This window comes from Lathamus discolor, chromosome 1 (genome assembly GCF_037157495.1).
Source record: "Lathamus discolor isolate bLatDis1 chromosome 1, bLatDis1.hap1, whole genome shotgun sequence".
Lineage (NCBI taxonomy): Eukaryota > Metazoa > Chordata > Aves > Psittaciformes > Psittacidae > Lathamus > Lathamus discolor.
The window spans coordinates 126228494-126248776 of NC_088884.1; the positions used below are offsets into that span (position 1 = coordinate 126228494).

Here is a 20283-nt window from a genome sequence, read left to right on the forward strand (position 1 = left end):
TAAAAGATATTAATGATAATCATTATGTTTAACAAGATGTCCATACAAAGGTAGCGCTTGTACATTTTGTTTGCCTTGGAGAACTGTTTACATGCAGATGAGCAACACAACAAACTTGCATGTGAAATATGTAAGTGGAGTTGCACTATATTTGAACTTAGAGGATATCAGTATGGTATGACTATTAGCATCTAATTGAGCAGACTAAATTACCTGACTAGACTCCCTAGGACCTCTTCAAAATATGTGAGAACATGACTTCCCCAGAGAGCAGTTCTTGAGCAGAAGCCTAATTTAAGGCTCTGAATTGTCCTCCGGAGGAGTTTATTGCTGTCCTTTGAATAAGCCAGGAGCTTGGTTAATAATTACTAATTATTTACCAGTATGCTAAGGTAGGTATCCAAAAAAGGAATCAGAATGTGTATATTGACCTAGTTATTGGGAGATTCTGTAATTTTAGGCTAAATGGTCCACTTTGGTCTCTTATTTCTATAGTTCCAGAATTCCTGTTGAGAAGCAGCAAAAAAAGGCCTAAAATTACATTAAACCAGGCTTTGTATCAAGAAATCACAAGAGTGCTTCACACAGGTGTTGGGCTAAATGCATGGGGAAGACCAGAAGTAGATTGAAAGAGGTTGTTCAAAAGAACTCATCAATCTACAAATTCCTAGGTGTGACTAAGATGCAGTACTTTATAAAGCCTGATAGGTATTCCATCTCCCCTGAATTGTCTTTCAAAGGCAGTCTCTGCAAGAGGTAACAGCACAGTCATAAATACTACCTTCCTGAAGGTAAGTGTCTTTCCTGAGACCCCATAAATAGCAACTGCCAAGTTACAGCTTGGGAGAACTCAGCTTGGGAGTTTTGCAGCTATTACCTACTAGCAGAGGCTATAGTGTTGGTGTGGGGATGTTGTTCATTTTGCTTTAAAATTGCATGTTTCCATTAATATTGTTGGAAAGTCTTGAAATTGATGTCACAATTATAGGTGATTTTCTACTTGATACTTGTGTGTTTGCTGATCACACACGAATATAGAGAGAGATCACTCAATCCCCACCCCCCAGCAGGCCTCTGAAGTGAGTTCAAAGGCTAGGAAAGGCTTTGTGTGGTACTGAGCTTCCAAAAGTCTTGAGACTGAGCCAATTTATGGCCTTGTAGGACCTCCTAAAATAGACTGAATTTGAGCTAGCTCAACCTTCTGCTTAGGCTGTTTCCTAAATTGGAGTAATTGCATTAGAACTGCGAAGAGATTTGCTGTCCCTTCAGTTCCTCTACGTAATTAATTCTGGCCTAACTGTACCCACCTGAGTCAAAAAAAAAAAAAAAAAAAAAACAAAGGAAAAGTAAATGGAATAATAATACCATGCTAGAAAAGTTGGGGTTTTTTTGAGGGTTTTTCTTTTTTGAGTGGGGGAAGGAAACACGAAACATGAAAATATGAAAGCATTTTAAATATCACCTAGGTGTTCCTGACTACAGTGGGTATGTCTGTACTGCAGTCAAAATGTGTGACAAGCGCATTAGTTAGGCACACCTGTTCTACCTTTAATTGAGCTGGACTGGATCATCAGTGACATTGTGGTTGTACAGATTTCTGTGTGCAGTTATACTGTCTTTACTAGACCTTGAATATTAGTTTGTGTATGTTCACTGCTGTTGCTGTTCAAATGATACCACAGTTATGTATCAGTGAAGTAATTAGATTAAACCTCTCTTGATGAATCATTCGTATGTTGATTTGATGTAGAGATTTCTAACAGATGTTTAATGTGTTAATGGCACGTCCTATTCATTCTCTGAAAAATGAGAAGCTTGTTGAATAACATTTGTTTAGATTTGTGTAACACAACAGAGCACAGATTCTCAAGCTAGCTCAGCCTGGTAGAACAGGATTTTCAGATGGCACAAGATAATTACATACAGCTGCATGTTAGCAGCTAACACAGTACTCCACCTGGGTTTATATTACTCTGCTTCTCAGTGTAGGTAATTAAACAGAGCAGAAAAGATTAAAAGAAGTTTTCTTCTTTTATATCTATAGGCTAATATAAGTTCTTAATGTTCTGTTAAGTAAATTAGCTTAAATTTGAAGTATTGGGAGCAATGAAACAAAAAATTGTCTAATAATGACGTACTTAGTGCTATCCTTCCTTGTTTTATGGTGAGATGTTCTTGATGCAGATGGATCGTTTTTATATGATTATTTTAGAATGTCACGAATAGTAAGCTATGTTTTGTAATACAGAAATTTTTCTTTTCCTAATTAATCAAATATCACAACTTTCCTGTTCTTTAACGGTTATAATTTGAGTTAGTAAGCTCCAGTTCCCCATCCAGGATGCTTTAATTTACAGTCCTAACATGACCAATGCCAGTAAAATGTTCTAGTATATTGCTGAGGTGAGTAGGACTTGCTGAGGTGAGTAGCTTGTGAGAGGACGCCTGCAACACCGGAGCGGAGAGGGGAGAGATCAGCGTCCAGGAGCCTCACCTCAGAGCGACAAGAGCCACTGAGGAGGGAGCCTCAAGTCCTCAACAGGACTTGCCCAGGACTCGGAAGCTCAGCTCCCGCGAGGGGCTGACTCACAGGGGGCGGAGCCAAGAGGAGTGGCACCAGCTGGGAGTGGCTAAAAAACCTTCCCAGGGAGCGCGGCGACCAGGAGCGCGGCGACCAGAGCCGGCAAACAGAGAGCGTCGAGGCAGAGGGTCGAGGCAGTTTGCGCGGCAGTTCGCGCGGGCAGGCGAGTGGGCAGGCGAGCGGGCAGGGAAGCGTTCCATCCGCCTCATCGAGAGGACTCGCCTGGAGTACAGGAGGGGGAAGGAGTGCTGAGGGACGTAGACGGATTGATTGACCAGATAGATCATGGTTACAACACGATCGAAAGCTGTAGTGAGTACTAATGTGGGTATCCAGACTGAGCCTTCCTGCAGACATGCAGCTGTGCAGGTCTCTGGCTGCAGCGAATGCCTGAGCCTGGCACTTGTATTGGAGGGAGCCAGTGACACTGCTTGTGTTCGCTGTGAGCAAATAAATGACCTGCTCAGGCAGGTGGCTGAACTGAGGGAGGAGGTAGAAAGGTTGAGAGCCATTAGAGAGTGTGAAAGTGAAATAGATTGGTGGAACCACACCCTAAGGCAAGGGCAGAGGGAAGTGGTTCAACAAGATATGGATCCCCTTCCCTCCTACCATCAGACAGAAGGAGAGAGCTTAATGGACAAGGATGGATGGAGGGAGGTTCCTCCTCGGAGAGGTAAGCGAAAACCCTCACAATCCCTTCCTCCCTCCCAGTTGCCCTTGAATAACAGGTACGAGGTCTTGGAAATTCAGGGCCAGGTGAATGGAGATGGTGAGGCAAATCTATCTAGTGAGTCACCCAGGGCTAGTCACTCACCCACATGCCTCAGAACTTCCCCAACCAAGAAGAAAAGAAGAGTAATTGTGGTGGGTGACTCCCTTCTGAGGGGAACAGAAGGGCCCATTTGTCGACCGGATCCACCCCACAGGGAGGTCTGCTGCCTGCCTGGGGCTCGGATTAGAGATGTTAAAAATAAGCTCTCTGAACTGGTGCAGCCGTCTGACTACTACCCACTGCTGGTTTTTCAGGTTGGCAGTGACGAAATTATTACGAGGAACGTAAGGGCAATGAAGAGAGACTACAGGGCCCTGGGACGGCTGGTTAAAGGGTCTGGAGCGCAAGTGGTGTTTGCCTCCATACCTGTTGCAAGCGAGGGTGAAGGGATATATAAGAAGACTCTGCAGGTTAATGTATGGCTACGTGACTGGTGCCAAAGGCAGGGGTTTGGGTTTTTCAGTCACGGGTTGCTGTATGGGACACCTGGTTTGCTGGTGACAGGCGGGATACACCAGTCCCAGAGAAAAAAAAGGGTTTTGGGGCAGGAGTTAGCAGGGCTTATTGACAGGGCTTTAAACTAGTTAGGAAGGGGGGAGGGGATTTAACTGGGCCTGTTGGGGACAAGCCCAAGAGGAACATGCTAGGGATTGAAGGGTGGCGGGCTAAGGAGGACTATCAATCTCTTGTTTCACTTGTGGGAAAGGATAGCTCTTTAGACCCTGTCCCGCAGGGGAAAAAGAGTACTAGGACTGGCTCCCTGAAATGCCTGTACACCAATGCACGCAGCATGGGGAATAAACAGGAGGAGTTAGAAGTCTGTGTGCGGGCTAAAGGTTATGATCTAGTGGCGATTACAGAGACATGGTGGGACAGTTCACATGACTGGAATGTGGTCATGGATGGCTATGTCCTTTTTAGGAAAGATAGGTCAGCGAAGCGAGGTGGTGGAGTTGCTCTTTACGTGAGAGAGCAACTAGAATGTATTGAGTTCTGTCCGGGGTCGGATGAGGAGCAAGTGGAATGTCTGTGGGTACGAATCAAGGGGCTGACTGGCACGGGTGATACAGTTGTGGGGGTCTATTACAGACCTCCTGATCAGCACGAAGGAGTTGATGAGGCTTTCTACAGGCAACTGGAAGTAGCCTCGCGACTACATGCCTTAGTCGTCGTGGGGGACTTTAATTACCCCGATATTTGCTGGAAGACTCACACAGCCAGTCATTCACAGTCTAGGAGGTTCCTCGAGTGCATTGATGATAATTTCTTAATGCAAATGGTGGACGTACCAACTAGGGGAGCAGCGCTGCTAGATTTAGTACTCGCCAACAAGGAGGGTTTGGTCGAAGTGGTGACGGTCAATGGCAGCCTTGGCTGCAGTGACCATGAGATGGTGGAGTTTAGGATCCTGTGTGGGAGGAATAGAATACCTAGCAAAGCCACAGTTCTGGATTTCCGAAGGGCCAACTTTGGCCTCTTCAGTCAACTGCTAAGGGAAGTCTCATGGGAAAGTGTACTAGGCGGTAAAGGGGCTCAAGATAGTTGGTTAGCATTCAAGGACCGCTTCTTCCAAGCTCAGGATCGGAGCGTCCCAATGAGTAGGAAGTCAAGTAAGGGATCTAGGAGACCGGCGTGGTTAAACAAGGAGCTGCTGGGCAAACTCAAGTGGAAAAGGAGAATCTATGGATTATGGAAGGAGGGGCTGGCCGCTTGGGAGGAATATAGGACAGTTGTTAGAGGATGTAGGGAGGCAATTAGGACAGCTAAGGCCTCCTTGGAACTCAATCTTGCTAGTCGGGTTAAAGACAATAGAAAGGGCTTCTTCAAATACATAGCAAATAAAACTAAAACAAGAGGCAATATAGGCCCACTGCTGAACGAAGTGGGTACCCTGGAGACAGAGGATATAAAGAAGGCAGAGGTGCTGAATGCCTTCTTTGCCTCTGTCTTTACTCCTGCAGACTCTCCCCGAGGGCCCCGGATTTCTATAGCCCCAGAAGGAGTCAGGACAAAGGAGGAGTTTGCTTTGGTAGATGAGGATTGGGTTAGGGATCAGCTATGCAAACTGGACATCTGTAAATCGATGGGTCCGGATGGAATGCACCCACGGGTGCTGAGGGAGCTGGCGGAGGTCATTGCTAGGCCACTTTCCATCATCTTTGGTAAGTCGTGGGAAATGGGCGAGGTGCCTGAGGATTGGCGGATGGCAAAGGTCACACCAATCTATAAGAAGGGCAAGAAGGAGGACCCGGGTAATTATAGACCGGTCAGCCTTACCTCCATCCCTGGAAAGATGATGGAACAACTTATTCTTGACTCCATCACTAGGCATATCAAGGATGAGGGGGTCATTAAGAACAGCCAACATGGTTTTATGAGGGGGAAGTCATGTATGACCAACCTTATAGCCTTCTATGAGGAAGTGACTAGGTGGAGGGATGATGGTAGAGCGGTAGATGTAGTTTTTCTTGATTTCAGTAAGGCATTTGATACTGTCTCCCACAGCATCCTCATAGATAAGCTAAGGAAGTGTGGGCTTGACGATCAAGTAGTGAGGTGGATCGAGAACTGGTTGAAAGGAAGAAGGCAGAGAGTTGTGGTCAATGGCGCAGAATCTAGCTGGAGGTCTGTGACTAGTGGAGTTCCTCAGGGGTCGGTGCTGGGACCGGTGCTGTTTAATATTTTCATCAATGACCTGGATGAGGGAACTGAGTGCACCCTCAGCAAGTTTGCTGATGACACAAAACTGGGAGGAGTGGCTGACACACCAGAGGACTGTGCTGCCATTCAGCGAGACCTGGACAGGCTGGAGAGTTGGGCGGGGAGAAACTGGATGAAATTTAACAAGGGCAAGTGTAGAGTCTTGCATCTGGGGAAGAACAACCCCATGTACCAGTACAGGTTGGGGGGTGACCTGCTGGAAAGTAGTGAAGGGGAAAGGGACCTGGGGGTCCTGGTGGATAGGAGGATGACCATGAGCCAGCAATGTGCTCTTGTGGCCAAGAAGGCAAATGGCATCTTAGGGTGCATTAGAAAGGGAGTGGTTAGTAGGTCAAGAGAGGTTCTCCTCCCCCTCTACTCAGCCTTGGTGAGGCCGCATCTGGAATATTGCGTCCAGTTCTGGGCCCCTCTGTTCAAGAAGGACAGGGAATTGCTTGAAGGAGTCCAGCGCAGAGCCACAAAGATGATTAAGGGAGTGGAACATCTCCCTTATGAGGAGAGGCTGAGGGAGCTGGGTCTCTTTAGCTTGCAAAAGAGGAGACTGAGGGGTGACCTCATCAATGTTTACAAATATGTGAAGGGTAGGTGTCAGGATGATGGAGCTAGGCTTTTTTCAGTGATATCCAGTGATAGGACAAGGGGCAATGGGTGTAAACTGGAGCATAGGAAGTTCCACGTTAACATCAGGAAGAACTTCTTTACTGTAAGAGTGACAGAGCACTGGAACAGGCTGCCCAGGGGGGTTGTGGAGTCTCCTACACTGGAGATATTCAAGGCCCGCCTGGACAAGTTCCTGTGTGATGTCCTGTAGGTTACCCTGCTCTTGCAGGGGGGTTGGACTAGATGATCTTTTTAGGTCCCTTCCAACCCTTGGGATTCTGTGATTCTGTGATTCTGTGATCTGGCAGTAAGTAAAACCTGCCAAAAAGATCCATAAAAAAAACAGTGCTTAACTAAAGACATATGCCTCATAAATAATATGTCACGACAACTAGCAGCCATAGTAACATACTTGAAAGAAAAAAGTCAAAAGACTCAAAAAACTAACGAACCAGAAGGAGCTAATGGGTTATTTTTGCTAGAGATTTGCCGTAGACTTTTCCTGTCACAATATTATTGCATTTGTGATAAAGCAAAAGGATTTGTGCTCCCATTTTTGTAGCATGCTATAGAAATTTCAGCAAAGATCAGCTGACATTAATTTTTATAAAGTGCAAGTGTCACTCTCTCACTAATCTTTATATATTAGAATCGCTCCTCTACTCCATATCTGACTTATTGTTTTTCAAAAATATATGATGCACTTATGCAAAAGGCACATTTAACTATTTATGAATCATTAGTTCGAATCATGAAACATAAACTTTTGGAAGAAACACATCCTAATAGCTTGGAAATGACAGATTAATGGATTTCAGAGAAATCTGTATGTTTCACTTGAAGTGGCAAACTAAATAACTTTCAAATCTCTCACTAGTAATGGTATTTGTATTTATTTTTTTCATGAGTATGCTGGAAATACTTGTGATGAAGGAGCATATTTGACTTAATGCAATATACAGTTGTAAAATGTAAAATTACAATAACAGCATGGAAGAACCCCTCCACCACCACCCACCCCCACTCTCCTAGGGGTAAACAAAAACCCAAACACCAAAACAACCCATCCTGTCTCCCCAGAACAACATACAAAGGTATTGTGAAACACAAGCCCTGAAAGTAAGCTTTTAGGGAGATTTTAGAGCAAGAGTTAATTGGAGGCTTGGATGAAGACAGATTTGATATTATGGGAAACTTGGAATATGAAGGCAAAAAAGTTTTTATACAAAAGAGGTGGAGACATAAGATAGGGGATAGGGTATAATGCAGTAGGAAATAGAATTAAAATAGCAATAAGATAGTATAATAAAGGAAAGCAATTTTGGAATTGTCATCTTGAATTGATTCAAAATTAGAAATTCACTTAGGCTGGGGCGGAGAAGAGAAAGCAAGAGATATAACAGCTTTAGCAGTTGCAGGAAAAGGAATGGATTACAGCACTAGTGGTTTCAAAGAATTTTGTGCTTTACTTTTCATTTTTGTGTTTGTGTCAGCTTTGCAGTTAACAGGTAAGTTAAATAAGTCTTCCATGTGCTGTCTGATGCAAAGAAGGAGGAATGAAAGTTGTAATGTAAATGTGCAAGATTTCCTTTGGTACTTAAAGGTCTGGTTTATAAAAAGTTCAGTACTTGTCCAATTTATTTGCATTTACTCTGTGGGTGGCAGAACAGTTATTGTCAAGTATTGTCTTCCAGTATTAACATTTAAAAAAACCCACAACATGACATTTAAGTTAAATGTGAAGCTTCATTAATCTTAATACATTCACGCTTTTCCTTTGTTTCATTTGTAATTTTACTGTACAAAGAATTCAGTGCTCCTATTACTGTTGGTGAATTGAAAGTGTGTTATTATCACATCAGCCTTACAGAAGCTGGTATGGGAAATGGTGGCAGGAGCATAACATCACAGCCCTCCTGATGTGTGAGGTGCAGAAGTCGTGCTATTTGCTAATTATGTGTCTCTTCCACCATGAGCAGAGATACTGAATAAAACCAGAAATGATAAAGTGTCATTGACTACCTTTATCATATTTTGAGGAGAGCAGTGTGTCACAACTCAAAAAGCAAAAGACAACTTCTTGGAATTTTTAGGTAAGAAGTTCGCCTTTTGGGATGAGGAACATTATTTCTGTTAATTCAGAGGAAAGGCAAAATGACCCAGTAGCCTCATAGGTCATTCTGGATGCTTTTCAAATATGCCAGCTTCAAAAGCACTGTATGATGCTTTTGATGGATAAGGTGGTATTGAATATGATTTCAGTGTTTCTGTATAATTACATAGGAAGCGTATTGATGAGAAATACATATTGAGAGAAAAGACCAGTTTGGGTTACGTGAATACTAGAAAGAGAATCATCTCAGCACTCAAGGGGGCTGGTCCTCTGTATAATTTGGGGAAAAAACTCCAAGTAGACAGGAATTTGGAAGGTTGTTAGTATATTTCTATTGTAATTCTTCAGCGATGATAAAATATATGGGAAAAAAAATCTGGTAAATTACCAAGTATTACTTTGTGGTGGTAGTAGATCTGTGAATGGATCTCCTACTGCTAAGGGCTTTCTGCTGTTATGGTCAGAATATGGAAATTTGTCCTACTGAAAACACTACTGCCTGTAGATCCGATGGAAATGTTCATTACGTTCTATAAACAGTGTCTCTTTTGGGGCAGGACTGAGATTAATTATCTTTGTTTTGACTACTGATAAGGCTTGGATTGTGTCTAATGTCACATCTCCTGTGTGCTTATTGGCACTTTCCACTAATGTGAAAAGCAGCCTTGCACACTTCTCCATGCCAGTATTGGAAATCTAAATAAAAATACGCTCTCAGCAAGCAGTGCCACAAAGGTCAATGTGAGGAAGAATATTCTGCCTGCAATTTGGGCAGTATGAATGTTAGCCAAAGAAACCAGCTGTGGAAAACAAAAGAAAATATAAGCAGATATTAAAAAACACAAAATCATATTTAGAAACTTCAAACTACAGAATAGAACCCTAAAAAGGGATTTATGATGTATCAGTTTTACTTCTGATTTGCAGTCTGTTATTATGATATAATCTGTGGTTCTCTTTGGGGAACAGCAAACAGCATCTGGTAGCTCTTTGGATTTCCTCCAAACTGCTTTGAAATAGATGTGAATATAGTAAAGTAGTGTGAAGGATAGGCAGCTGGTGAGTGTATAGGAATGATGAGAAATTCCTGATTTTCAGGGTATTCTATTCTTTATATTCTGTCAGTTTGTTGTTATGAATGCTGAGTTTAAAATAAAACTTAAGTGAGCTTCTTCTTTGAGGAGCTTTGCAGCATGAATACATTCACAGCCACCATTGAAGGTTCCCATGAACAACGTAGAAATGTGGAGGCTAGCTGAGCTTACCCATCAGTCTTGAGCACTGCGCTAGAGTGACTGAAACCACTGTGAGGCTGTGTCTGCTTTAGGTTCACTGTCTTTTTGAAGCACCATGTCATGCCACAGCATCAACGGCCAGAGAAGTCTGGTGTGAGGCAGCGTAACTGGGAAAGACCACTGCAGCTGGCTGACTTCTGCAGCTCCAGCAGTCTTTAAAGCCAAGTGCTCAAACTCTGCTGACAGAAAATCCACATAACCTTTTGCAGATTGATGTGAGCAGACTTTGCTGATAGTGAGGCAGTTGCAAATGAGTGTGCTCCTGAGAGTAACTCAAGATTTGATTTGGTTGTGTTTCCACACTGCAGAATGCAAACTGATGTATGCCTTTTTTAAGTTTTGGCTTTGATGGGTGTCCATCCGCTGAGTTTACATCAACAAATAGTGTTGATACTGCAGTGTTTGTTGTTGAGGACCAAATGTCTTGTTTATGTGTGCTCCAGAGGGTTTCACTCTGGACTAGCTCTAGACTGGTCCTATGGACTGCATGCTCACTAGCTGTTAGCTGGTAGATCTGGAAAAGCTCAGTTCTCTGAGCCTGGGCAGTTAGTCTGCCCTGTCTCTCCACAGAAGGCTCTATAGATGTAGCCTAGAAGCCCAAGCAGAGTTAATACTACTATGTAGGTATATACAAATACCACATTTTCCTTCCTTTCCTCCCTTGGAATTTTAATTAAATGTAATCACTGTCTTTGGAAAACTACTAAGATTTAATTAACCTCACTATTATGAAATGCCTTTCACTGTCCTGTCCAATTTCTTTAGTTTATTTCATACTTTTAATTATTTCTTATAAATTCATACAAGTTCTCTGCTTTCCTTAAGATTACTGTGCTTGAATCTACATGAAAGATTTATCTCCTGCACCATATGTGATTATTTTCCATTTAGTTATGTACTTTAAAAATGTGAATAATAAATAAGTGATATATTTATAAGAAAAGCAATTATATAGAATATCAAGATATATCAAATAAAGACTGATTTCCACCCCAACACATTTTCACACACAGTTTCTTATATTTTTGCTTGCAGGAAATCTCTCCTCATGCTTACAGGATTTATTTTCTTTTAATAGATTATTAATAGTTGCCTCACATGGTGATCTTAATTGTCATTTACTTGTCTAGCTCAGAATGCTGATCTCTGGAGATACTGATGCCTATTAAGTGACTTGATGTCAGTGAATGTCCAGTATTGGGAGTATGTTTTTTCTAATGAAATCCCTACATCTTGTGATTTGTTTTTAAGTTTAGAACTTCAAACCTGTATGACTAGATCATATGTACCATATTATGTGGATCAGGTATTCATATAAAATCCATGGTTGGAAGGATGTATAGGAATTTTCAGGCCTTTTAGTGATGTCTCTGTTCTTCAAAAATCACATTGTGAACATGAATAGAAGAACAGTTAAGCTGTTTCTTGTCACATATGTCTGTGAAAATGCTTATAGCATAGAAAATCTTATGTTACGTATGTATGTGGCAGTGAAGATATGCAATCCTGAAGAGGCAGTTATTTAGTTGCTTGAAGTATAACAGAATTTATATACTGAAGGACATCAAGAAAGAGATTTATTCTTAATGCTTTTGTCAGTCAACTATCTCACAAATTTGTAAAGAACTTCCCCATCGATAGAATTGTTTGATTATTTTTTGTAAGGATTTGGGGTTCCAAACACAGCATCCAAACTGAAGGTTTCATGAAGTTGGGCTTTACTTGTACTATGAGTAATATCAAAGTAGTTTACAGGATTAAACACTTTTTAATAACCTCGTCAGGTTCTTGAGGTGTTCTTAAACTAGAAAAGGTTTTCTGTGTTTACTGTACAATTTGCTTGCTTGGAAATTAATTATTTTTTCTATCTTTTACTCCAGGGCAATTAATCTTGTAATGGTAGCGTCAAATCATTGAGAAAAGCAGCCTCTTAGCCTTTGTGATTTGGAGTGCACTGAACAAGAGAGTTAATTAATTATTTTTGAAAACAAAGATGCACACTGTAGTTGGGAATGTTTGTCTATGTTTCTGTATAATACAAAGTCTGCTTTAAAGTAAACTGACAACAACACAGATCCACATTTGAAGCAACAGGATTTTTATTATGGCCTGAATGCGTAAAAGCATACATGCCGCAATTCCCTCACAGAGGAAAAGCTTTTGAAAAGCAAAATCATTAACACGGTCAAAAGTTTATCCTTCCAAAATTAGATGAGTGCTATTCATTGACTCTTCTTAGTGAAGCTGTAGGTGAAAATGACTAAATCTCAACTTGTGGATGTCATAGTGCTCTTTTAGGAACCAGAAGGTTTTCATTACATTATTACTCTTAAAACCCACCCACCCATATCAGACTAAAATGTAGATCACTTTAATGCAGTGGGAAACTAGTTGTTTGTAAAAATCTATGGAGAATATAATGGAGGTAATTAGTAATGCAATTCTATTACATCTCTGCGTGTAGAACATTGGCAGTAAGCATTAGAAGTTGCTGAGTCTGTACCTTTGCAGTTTGCCCACTGACTCAAGCAGAAATTGTCCTGAGCTCTGTCAGAACGCCTTGACTTCTTCTGGGTTCCTTTTCTTCTTTGAAATGTGTTGGTTTGGCATTGGGTTGGGTTTTAGGGGCCAGGTGCACGTTGTTCTTGTTGTTTTCTGTGTGTAAAGCTTACCCAGTTATGGTGTTCTATCACATTGTGAGTTATACAGCACCAAGTGGAATTGGAAGCCAGTAAATCTTACCTGTGACAAAAAGCGGTTTCTTATACTTTGTGAAATTGTATTTATGTTTATTGTATACAAGCAGTATAAGACATGATAGACTCAGCTAATTATTTTATTCCTTTCTTTAAATACTCCAATTTTCTGAATGATGTCACAGGAACATTTCTGGCTTTTAGTAATCTTTACCAGATTTTTAAGTGGGGTTTTTTGTTTGTTTGTTTCAGCAATGGAAAACAGGTCTAATCCTATTTCTTTTAAAGTTAATAGCAACATTTTAATTCAGGTTAGCTGAAGGAACTCAAGTAATTTAAACAGATTAGTTGATGACATTATTATTAAATTCTCCAAATTCATTATTACAAGTATTGTTTGTCTGTAAATCTCAAAGTGTTTAAAAGACAAATTTACAAGAGGGATGCCAGTGCCTAAATGTCCCTGCAGGCATTTAAATCAAGCATTTAAATGTCAATGTATTCATACCTCACCTGTCAAGTACTGAGAAGAAAACTTCGGATTTTTAGTTTCAAATTCCATAGCCATATAAGATGATAATTTGCTGCTTCTCAGTATTTGCATGGCTTGCAAAATGTGACCAGTGAACTGAGCTGCAAGAAACCTGTGAGTCATTGACCTTATTTCTGAAAACAACGTGTATGTAGCATGGATGCTTATGTCCCCTATTCTGTGGTGATAGGCAGAGGATGTCCTTAAAGGAGCTTATGAGACAAGAGCTGCCAGAAAAGACGGTGTAAGATGGTTTTGCTTAAAAATATTTTGCTGAAATATTGGCGAGACCAGAGGCACACCTCCTGCCTTTTCCAAGGGATTTACATTCAGGTTTTCATGTTAATCAGTTGGCTGGTCCTTTCGGAGACTTTCATGATGGAGCTGTTCTATTTAGAATTAAGTACTAAAATATCTTTTAAGCCAGACAGAACTCTGTGACCCAGTGATTAGGGAAGCCCTTTGGGATGGGAAATCAGGCTTTCTGATTCCACTACAATGAAAAGTCAGTATTCTAAATTAAGCAGTCATTAGTGCAGGGACCTGAACTTGGTGCTCCCTCCCCCCGAATGAACACCCTAATCATGGAGCTCTGGCAATTCCTATGTGCTTGCTGATCCAGCAGGTATCTCAGGGTCCTTTGCAGTGCCAAGGAGGCGAGCTACAAGAGTACAAGGATCAATACAGTCTGTTACCACAGCTAACTGTGGCAGTCTTCTGAAAGCGTAAAGCAAGTATTCAGATGCGGTATAGTTGAAGGGGTTTTGAACCTATGCTTTCTCTAATCTCACGTGCACTGTAACCAGTGAAAAAATCCACACTACTTAGTTTTCAGGAGGAAGCTCACAACTGTGTTTCAGAAAGTTTGAGAGTTACAAATGTGAGCTGCCGGGAGCCGCTGTAAGGAAAACGACTCAGCTTTCTTGCCAGCTTTTTGTAGTGACTAGCATAGGTGCCCTGTGTTCAGTTTGCTGATTGTAGTAAACTCCTTTCCTAGACACCTGGTTCTCCTTACACATCATGAAAGTGTCGAGTTCAGATATATATATAAATTAATTTGTAGATGCGTCTGAAAATAGAGGTGCATTTTGCAGTAGGTTTATTTAAAGAGAAATTATACATTATTTTATATAAACTTCAAATTTTGAAATGATACCTAAAAAAAAAGGAAACTCTGTATATAACTTCTCTCTCATTAAAACGAGCAAATAAGTGAAGTAATGATAATTGCAAGTCATTTGTATGGTATAAGTGTGTGCTGCTTTGTAAAAATAATTGCAATTCTTGTGCCAAATACTTTTAAATGTCTAATTGATTTTTAATATTTTTGACAGGGGTTTCCTTTTGCAAGCTGTAACAATTAATACTGTAAAAGAGCAATTTAGGGACTTCCATGATTTAGCTCAAGCAGTTTATACTGTAATACATGGTAGAATTTTGCACTCAATTACCGTAAGTGGAACTGATGAAATGTCTATTAAGTTTGTTCAATATTTCTTAATATAATTTTCAGGTTTAAGTGGTTTATGACACTACTGAGCATAAGGCATAATGGTTGGAATTCCTAATGTGAGATATCACATTATATGTCTTATCAGGTTACATAGTTGGAGGGAGATTTTCGGGCAAAATACGTATTTCTAAATCCTTAAGTAAGGAAAAGAGTGTTTTGCTTATTTATACCTGTTATTTTACTTTCAATGGTCTTACTGTCCTACTGTGAAGAGGGAAGGTGAAATTACATGGAGAAGGGGATTGAATCAGATCCATGCTTATTGTCTGTTTCATAGGCCCAAATTTGGACAAGTTTTAAAACTATTAGAAATACCACTGTTTGCATTACCAACAAAAATGTTTCACTTCTTCATAGATAACTAGATCTTCAAAGATCTTTCTGTCACTTAGCAGCATTAATCTCCATTCCATGGAGCATCAGAGCAGAATCCTGAGGACTAGTAAGTGGGAAAGATGGAGAAAAATGGCATGGTGTGTGCTGAAGGAAGCTTAGAGTTGAAAATGTGGCACACAAAGTCTGTGTTATAAGTGACATGGGAAGAAGAATGGAGAAAAACAGGCATAGAATCTGATCACATTAGGAGATGAGTATGGGAGAAAGAATTTAGGACTGGATTTACAAAGGCACCAGAACAAAGAGAAGTTAGGAGTGAGAAGAGAATCTGCGCAATTTGATCTGGTGATGGTTGCACTAGGATAGGTGTGGTATTTGAGAAACAAGGCAGTGAAAGCAGGATGAAATACAGATAAGCAGAGAGGCAGATGATTTTGTGGAGTCTTCATCTATTGCTGAAGATTAGATTTAGGAGGTATTTTAAATTATTCCCCTTTTCTCCATGTTACAAGATCTGATTCAAAATTCGTATTAAGCACCAAAGACCATTTGCATTCCAGACAGTACTAAAGAATGTGTTTTAAGTCCCAGAATAAAGCTGCCTCCTAAGCAGGGCAACAGTAGACATGGAAAGGAAAAGATAGAAGTGAAATTATTTTAACTTGATGAAATTTATCATCATTCCCACTGGTCCTGCCCTTGTCTCTGCAGCAGTTAAGAGCCATTAATACTAGGTATATATTCAAATATGTGGATGGTACGTTATTGCTTCATGGCTTATTTGATTGCAGGTGAGCCTGTAAATTTATTTGTATGACAGAGAGAGAGCTACAAGGTGTAGCTCTTTCAGCATGAATTTTAATTTGGTAGAGATGTCTTTTTTTCTCATTTGATTTAGGAGTAGAGATGTGCTCTTGAAATTGATTATTTGGAATGTTAATGCTATGGGATTCTCAAAATAGTTTCAAATGTGAAATAACATCTGCCTGTATTTATGATTTCCCAGAGGAAGCAACTATCTCTTTTCTTTGTGTAGTTTCAGGGGTAAATTCTAGCAAAATTCAGCGCCCATCAATAAATATTTATTGTCTTTAAATGTACTGAGGGCATTGAGAACATCATATCTAATCTGCAGATTTCATACTTAACAAATATGGTTCCTTAAGATTTCCTCAAAATACAGGATAAAGATGGTAGATCTTCTTCATTTCTTCTTCATTTGGGATTGCTCATTCCCTTGAGTTTTACCTCATAAGACTGTAAGCAATGCCTTGGTAAATCCACACTGCCATCACCTGGGAGAAAAACTGCATGTTTCATTGCTATGAAGAGATGTGTGTGACTTGGGGCACTTTCTCTCTTCTCACCCCTCAAACTTAAGTGATGAAGGTGTTAGTTTTAATTTATTGTGTATCTGAAGCCATACTTTGTAAGGTTTATACATTTCAAGTGTTACATTTTCTGAACTCGTAGAACCTTAATTTATTAAAAGAAAGGTGCTTAATATATTTTTATAAAAATCTAGTTGCTAGGAAGGAGGCTTTAACCATGATGGAGAATTAGCATCATTAACTTGCTTCAGTAGCCTAAATAATATGTTTCCTACCTAGACATCACAATCACTTAGGTTACCTTCTTCAAATGTTTACTGGATGGTCTTGTTTCTTAGTTGGGAGGGGTTGAGAATGTTTCCATTTCTGAAGAAGAGGTAAAAATTGCTTCTTTCCATTGTTTTTGACAGTTTTCTGTAAGTCTTTGGAAGACACTAATTTTGCATAGGTTGAAAATGAGGCCAAAATTATTGCATTGAAATGTAAGGATTATTGTAAACATAAATTATGCTAAACTGGTAATTTTCAATTCATTATTCATTAGGCAATGTAATAATATTGGTTTAGTTTGCTTTAGACGGTTTAAGACAGATTCTTTTTTTCCTGCATTACTTTTATAAATAAAATTATAAACTTTTTATAATGAGCTTTTGTAAAATGAGCTGAAATATTTTCTTTTTAAATGTGAAGGAAGATTTTCATATTTGACATATAGTGTTAATTAACACAATTTGTCAACAGGTCATAGAGTTTTTCTAAAAGATAAAATGAAAGGAATTTTTGCATTCAAAATTGTAGGGATGGGACAGTAGGCATTAACTCAGGTCCTGGAAGGCGATTTAAGGAAAAATTACCTAAGTATTAAAAAATGCTAGTCTTTACAGGAAAACTGCACCACCATTCCAAAGCACTGAGCACTTGCACAGGCCTCCCAGGGAGGCTGTGAAATCTCCACCTCTGGAGACACTGGAAAGCCGTTTGGATATAGTACTGGGCAACCTGCTCTAAGTGGCCCTGCTTGAGCAGGGGTGTTGAACCAAGATGACCTCCAGACATGACTCCCCACTTCAGCCATTATGTGAAACCAGGTGTTAAGCATGTATTGCTTAAAGGCTAGATTTTAGACTGGATAGTATCCTTGGAACTAAAAAAGATAGATGGAAAACCACATCTAAACAAATAAAAATATTTCTTTTTAATGATCCAGATTAACCAGTATTCATAGCTTTTATCTTCAGTTGCAAGTGTTCAGAGTACAGGTGAATCTAATTCAATGTAAGGAATAAATCTCTCTACTCCAATTCAAGTTGGACAGAGCCTTGGGTGACATGCTGTAGGGTGAGGCATCCCTGCCCATGGCAGGGGGCTTGGAACTGGAGGATCTTAAGGTCCTTTCCAACCCTAACTATTCTATAATTCTGTGATTAGTCTTGGCTTTCTCAGTGGCTTGAAAGTGAAGCAAATAAAACTGAAGCCAGATCTTGGCACAATTTGGAAGAATATTTAGTTTGCTATCTAATTTATGTATTTAGGAAATTGTATAGCTCAAGAGAATGGTAATGGGATCTATAATCTATTACCTTTGAATAACCAGTGTAAATAAGGTCACCATGATTAGTGATCAGAGCTTTTTTGTCATTCCAGTTGGTCATGAATACCTCTGAAATGGGATGGTCTCATTTCAGTTCATGGACTTTCAATGTTTTGTTTGTTATTTGAGGGAGTTTTTACCTCAGGAGACATCAGCTTTTGCTGACAGTTTCCACAGACAGATCAAGAACTTTAGTGGTCAATCTGAGAAGAGCTGCAAGTGTAATGTATTTACTTTATAAAGTAAATTGCAGTAGGATCATCAGGTTAGATAATGTTTCTGGGCTTTGTTTGTATTTAGAAATACAAATGCATGTATTTTACTAATTTTAAACAAATATCTGTAATTGTTAATGATGCTTTATCTTATTTTTTTCTATTATAACAAATAAACTCACTTTGAATTTTCAGTTAAATCTTTATTGCTAACAGTGTCTAATTGCACACACAAAGCTGATTTGGATTCTAAGCTTCTCTAGTTTCCTTCTGCTTTTTTAAAGATTTTTTTTTATTTTTTTTAATAATTAGATCCTGTCAAACGTCTTGATTTAGTAAAGCTTTGAGTTAGTAAGAATCAAGGCTATGAATGGCAAAATATCTTAATTATGGCATGAGAATAAGCATGATTTTCCTGAGAATTTTGCTAGGAGATTTGTTAAGAAAAAAATCTTCTTCCCTATGTCTGATGAAGTAATGCATACTATGAAGGCTGATGCAAGGTGTAACTGTGGCAACTTGCTAGATCAAACCTCTGTGACTTCTTCCACTCCCTCCTACAAAGTTAGGTTTTGCACGTCAAGGTCTGAAGTATGAGCTTGTACTGCTTTCCTGCTGCCAACCATTCTAGACAATAAAATTGTGTCATTTTTTAAACACTTACAACAATTAAAGAATATAATTGACAACTTATGCATAAACAATTGTTATTTTGGATAGGAACATAAGCATATGAAGAAAGAGGGTTTGGAAGTAAATGCTTATGAAAAATTAAACTAATTTTTCGTTCAGGTCGTTCATTGCAGTTAGGAGACTGAGTTATTTCTCCTGCTATCCGCATAGTGTGTATAACCATCTCCTTCTGTAATCAAACATGCTCACTACCACTTGTCACTTCATTCCTTAGCATGTGATGAAGCCAACTGAGATCTCTGTTTTGTTCTTCAGCTAATACTTTCATCCTAGTTTGGCTGTGTTCATTGTAATACTAGTCTTGCCCTTGTATCTTAAAAAAAGCAGTTAAACAAAGACATCATTAGGAGTCATAAGCTTTTTCCATGCAGACATATTAAACACTTGATTTGATGAAGGGGACTTTATTGACATATATTATCCATCAAAGTCATTGGTAATTGCAACTTATCCTGAGACACGTACTGTCCAAACAAGATAACTATTTGCATTATTCTGCACTGTACAGAAAGAGAATTTCAAATGTCAATAGAGGCATCTCCATGAAATCCTTCTCCTCATCCTCAATGTTAACATTTATGCCTCATCCCCTAGTCTGTCCCTTCTCTTTTTTCCACTCTTGACCTTCAGTGATCTTAGATAGACCTTAATTATTCCCACTAAATGTTCTAAAATGATCACAATAAAATGTTTGATAATCATATGAAAGAAGGTATCCAAAACATACAATATGTGAAGATTTTTCTCTTTCCATCATTTATATGTGCTCAAAGAGAAATAGCAAATAATATTTTGTAATTTTTATGCAGAGATTTTTGTGATGTAAACGTAAAGTTGAAGGTTTAGATCCGTATACTTTTCCTGCCTGTGTGATACATAGTCTTTTACTCATCTATGGCACTTCTTCATTTCTGTCCTAGTTTGTACACACCTTCTATTGACTAATTCTTTGCTGACGTGTGTCTGCAATAACACTTGTCTTTCATGTTGATTCAGGACTGTGTAGAAGCAGTTAAAAAACATTGCTTCAGCAATCACTTTCTTTTAAATTAAAATCATCATTAAACTGTGTGTGTCCAAGTTCTGCCCCAAAGTCCCATAATATCCAGGACAGTGATATGATTTTTCCAAACATCCCTGCCATTCCATTTTGTGTCTCTACAAACTTGCCTTCATACCTGTAATAACTATACTATGTGATGACTACAGTGTTTTTGGGAAAGAAGGAAGAAATCACACACACCTGCCAAAACATATGAGCCTTTATTCACAGAGCTCAAATAAATTATTGCAG

At 39.5% G+C, this 20283-nt stretch overlaps 1 protein-coding gene across 3 annotated transcripts in view; it reads left to right on the plus strand.

Annotated features, from left to right (window-relative positions):
• GALNTL6 (polypeptide N-acetylgalactosaminyltransferase like 6) overlaps positions 1-20283 on the plus strand; it is a 463438-nt gene that overhangs the window by 115676 nt on the left and 327479 nt on the right. The window contains exon 1 of one of the 3 annotated variants that reach the window (XM_065665244.1): positions 741-791. The exons of 1 other annotated variant lie outside the window; for it this stretch is intronic. The gene's annotated coding sequence lies outside the window, so the exon portion shown is untranslated. Of the gene's footprint in view, positions 1-740; positions 792-20283 lie in introns of those variants that run through there. One more of the 3 variants, XM_065665245.1, reaches the window with a different exon arrangement.